The sequence below is a fragment of the Sapajus apella genome, unplaced genomic scaffold (assembly GCF_009761245.1).
Source record: "Sapajus apella isolate SASKATOON/1434 unplaced genomic scaffold, GSC_monkey_1.0 scaffold85, whole genome shotgun sequence".
NCBI lineage: Eukaryota > Metazoa > Chordata > Mammalia > Primates > Cebidae > Sapajus > Sapajus apella.
This window is the reverse complement of record NW_022437025.1, coordinates 1068363-1072621: the sequence shown is the minus strand read 5'-3', so window position 1 is coordinate 1072621 and position 4259 is coordinate 1068363.

The window sequence follows — 4259 nt, the reverse complement described above, 5'->3', positions numbered from 1 at the left end:
CCCCCCACACACCCAGCCTCTCACGACACCTGCCTCCCCCACTCAGACCACCCTACCCCCCCACACACACACCCAACCTCCGCCTCACACACCCAGCCTCTCCCCACCACACCCGCCTCCCTAACACATTCAGCTTCCCCTCCACACACCCAGCCTCACCATCTGCACACTCAGTCTCTTCCACACACAGACTCCCCCCGGCACCCAGCCTCCCCGACATGCCCAGCCTCACCACTCCCCACACCCAGCCTCCCTCCCCTCCTGCCTACACCTGCCTCCCCCTTCTCACTCCTCAGCCTCCATGACACCATCTTCATTAGAGACTTGTCCTTCACTCCATCAGAACACTTCAATATCTTTACAAAGTGATGGATCAGAAGGAACTCTGCGTCATTAGCTTGGAAAAGCCCCAGATTCAGATGTCTTTTTATCTTGTTCATGGGATTTGCTGCAAATATCTCCCCAGTATCAGCGCCATGTGTCACTTCTCACAAAAATCAATTTTACAAAATTAGCCAATGAAATACAAACACTTAGCCACCAGTGGTACTTGCAACTGATCCATTTCAAAGAAAGTATTACCAGAAGTGGCTCAAGCAACAGAAATGCAAATGTTAGCATTTCTTTTATGTTTTGGCTTTCCATTTTCAACTGCCTTTTATTTCCACGCAGGGGAACGTGAGGAGAAATGTCTAATAGAAGATATTCCAAGCGACACGTTGGTAACAGGTAAGCAAAATGTGTTCAGTTCAACGCTGAACTGTAGAAGTGGTTTTATAGGACAATACCATCCTCTTGAAATCTCTGTTGCTCGGTAGTGACCATAATGCTGCATGGTTTTCTCTTGATAGTTTATCAAGTTATTGAAACCTATAAAAACAGCCTTAAGAGAGAATTGTAAAATTCATAAAACAGGAACCCAGGACACAGTTCCCTAAAATACAAGCTTGATTTGTTTTTCCAGTTGTCAATTTTTCTTAAATAAAAGGATCTTGGATGCTGTTTCTCACTCAAATAGTGGTTGAACATTCAAAATGCAAGTGAGGTCTGTAGGCCGTGCAGCAAGATGGGAGCACAAGTCGCACATCCTCTGCACCCTCCCTTGTGGCGCCCAGAGAGCCGTGGGGAGAAGGCATTGCGGCGGGCGGGCGGGCAAGTGCAGATCGGAGACTGCTTTCCAAGCAAACTGCTCATAAAACCTGCCGACACCATGGTGACCTTCACACATTTTCCACACTGCCACCAAGCACAGCCCCACACAGCTCAGCTTCACCTGCCTTCTGAGAAACAAGTGCTCATGGTGCTGGAACTGTGTAGAAAATCTAGTATGTGCTTCACGTCCAAGTTAGAATCAACGTCAAATTCCCTGGTGTTACTGCAAAAAAAAAAAAAAAAAAGGAAGAGGAGGAGAATCTAGTGACACTCCTCGTAAGTGCTGATTACGTATTTTATGTCCCATTCAATTTTACATTGAAGAGTGTTGAATTCTCTTTTCAATTTATCTTGGTCATTACCTTTGAGTGTGCTATTGCAAAAGGTAATGACCCATCCTGCAAAAGATTAAATAAATGCATCAAGCATGGAGACAGATAAAGAGAGAGCAATGTGAGATCAAGTTTTGGGAGGAGTAGAATGGAAAAATACCCAGAAGGAGAGCTGTGTGGTCTCTGAGTCCTCAGTGCTGCTCCACCACTGTGGATGAAGCCATGTTTGGGACTGTGGAGTCTGTACGAGCCTGCCTGAATTCAAATCCTAGCTCTGCCACCTGAGAGCTGTGTGCCACTGGGCAAGTAACTTGCCTTCTCTGTTTCCTCATTTGAAAATGAAATGATTTAAAAAAATCTATTTCTTTTGGATGTGCTGATGATTAGGTTAATCTTTGTAAAGTGTTTAGAACTGAACCCAACTCCCAGAAAGTACTCTAAGTGTTTGCTCAGCATGTTCTCTGAGCCCAACGATCTCATCCCAGGGGAAGCTTGGCCCCTAGGGTGATAGCCCTGGGTAGCTGGCTGTTTTCCTGGTAATGTGAATTTTCCAGCCTCCAGTCGAAGGGGCAGAAGGGGAAGAGGGATAGTACTGGCCTGCCCACTTGCCTGTTGCCTCATGGCCTATCAGCTGGATAGGCTCACTCAGGACCCATTAGGATGTCTCAAGGAGCTGCAGCCACCTGAGCAATGGAGGCATTGGAGGCAGGAAGGCAAGTGTGGCTAGAGAGTGTCCTGACAGCTGTGTCAAGGCGGGGTCTCAGTGATGGCAACACGGTCCATATGGAGTGGCTGCTGCCATCATGCCAGCAGCAGCAGGGAGACACAGCTGGGAATGCATGCTCCATGGAACTGGCAGGAGCTGGGGACAAGCAGGCGCCCCTTCTGAGCTGGGGCGGGAGCTCTCTGCAGACTTGGGCATCCCTGTGCTCTCAGGGCTGGGAGCAGATGGGAGCCCCACTCCCCTGGGCACAGCTGCAGCCACTGAAGTCACAGCTGCAGACCCAGACCTCCTGTTCCATAGAGCAGGCAGGAGCCCTAACTTCCCAGGTGTGGCTGCAGCCACTCAAGTCTTGGCTGCAGATCCAGGCTTCCTGTTCCATGGAGCAGGCAGGAGACCCTCTCCCTGGGCACAGATGCAGCTGCCCAAGTCTTGGTTGCAGACCCAAGCATCCCTGTGCTCTTGCAGGAAGCCAGGAGCAGACAGAAGCTCCACCTTCCTTGGTGCAGCTGCATCTACCCAAACCATGGCTGTGGTCCCAGGCATCTCTGCCCTCTTGGGGGCACAGGAAGGCTCCCTCAACCCTCACAGGTTCAAAATTGCCTCCTCCTGCTGCCTGGCCTGCCAGATCAGTGTCCACTCTGATCTCAGAGTAAAGTTGGGACCAAGCCTGGGCACTGTCACAGCCAGGCCAGGTGTACACATGCTCAGGGCAGTGCTGATATGCCAGCCCCTGCTGCCTCAGCCCCTCCAGACTTCGAGCGCCAACAAGAATAGGAGGGAAGCCAAGAGGGGGTGCTGAGGGCAGCCTGGTGCTGGCCTACAGGAGCCCTTTGGCAACTACAGCCTGGGAGCTATAAACAGTAGCATGAAGCAGACAAGTTCCTGGGTGGAAGGGGGCAGGTCCCTGGTGAGGCCCCCACCTTCAGGCCAGGGAGGTCTTAAAGGCTTGGGGCTGGGCTGTCAGTCCCACAGATCAGAGTGGGAACTTGTGGTGCCTTTACCCATGGCTGCCGATGGACCAATCAGAGTGCGCTTCCTCCCCTCAGAGGCCCAAAAAAGCCCCAGGCTCAGCCACAGCTGAGCAGACATCAGGGCAGCCAGATGCAGAGAGGAGTTACCCACTCCAGGGCCTCCTCTCTGCTGAGCCACAGAGATGACGGAATGGCCTGCCTGCCAAAAGGAGCTTCCCACTCTAGGGTCTCCTCTATGCTAGGAACTGAACATTCATTGGGACACTCTGGCTGCAGAGAGGAGCTGCCCCCTGCAGGTTTCCTCTAAGCTGTTCTATTGCTCAATAAAGCTCCTCTTCATCTTGTTCACCCTCCACTTGCCTGCATACCTCATTTTTCCTGGTCACAGGACAAAAACGTAGGACCCATTGAATGGCAAGGCTAAAAGAGCTGGTGTAACACAAGCAGGGCTGAAACATGCCCCTTTCTTGCCATGTTGCGGGTGGAAGAGAAGGAGAGAAGAGCTGCAACCCTTCAGAGAGCCCAGATCTAGGAGCCCCCTGAGCCAGGGACAAGCAGGAGCCCTGCCCTTTCTGAATTGGACTCCCTGTTTGTGGCCCTGTGGTTCCTGGCACCTCCAAGCTTCAGGGTGCTACTGCATTCCCCAGTACCAGCTGTGGTAGCTGCTTGTAGTGTGCCTGGTCCAGCCACAGCCTTGCAGAGAGCCAGTGCCCATGCCAACACCTGGAGATACCCACCCTGCTGTAGCAGCTGGCATGCCTGATTGTGCAGTGGCTGGACCCCATGCTCGCACACCCCTCACTGCTCTGTGCCTGACTCATCTTTGGCAGATGTGGGATCCAGACCAATAGCATGAGCTGAGTGCAACATGCCAGGCTGAGTGGGCATAACAAGTCCAGGGGCCCAAGCAAAACTCAGAGGTGTCACCAGACACAGAGGTTTCTAGCCGGAAATGCAACACCCCAAGGATCCTGTGATACCAGTCCAGTTTGGCTGGAAGCCCAGGGCCTGCTATGGCTGGCTCCTTTGCCCAAATCAGGAGCCTCTGGAGTCCTCCTTCCCTCGGACGCTCCTGTCCAC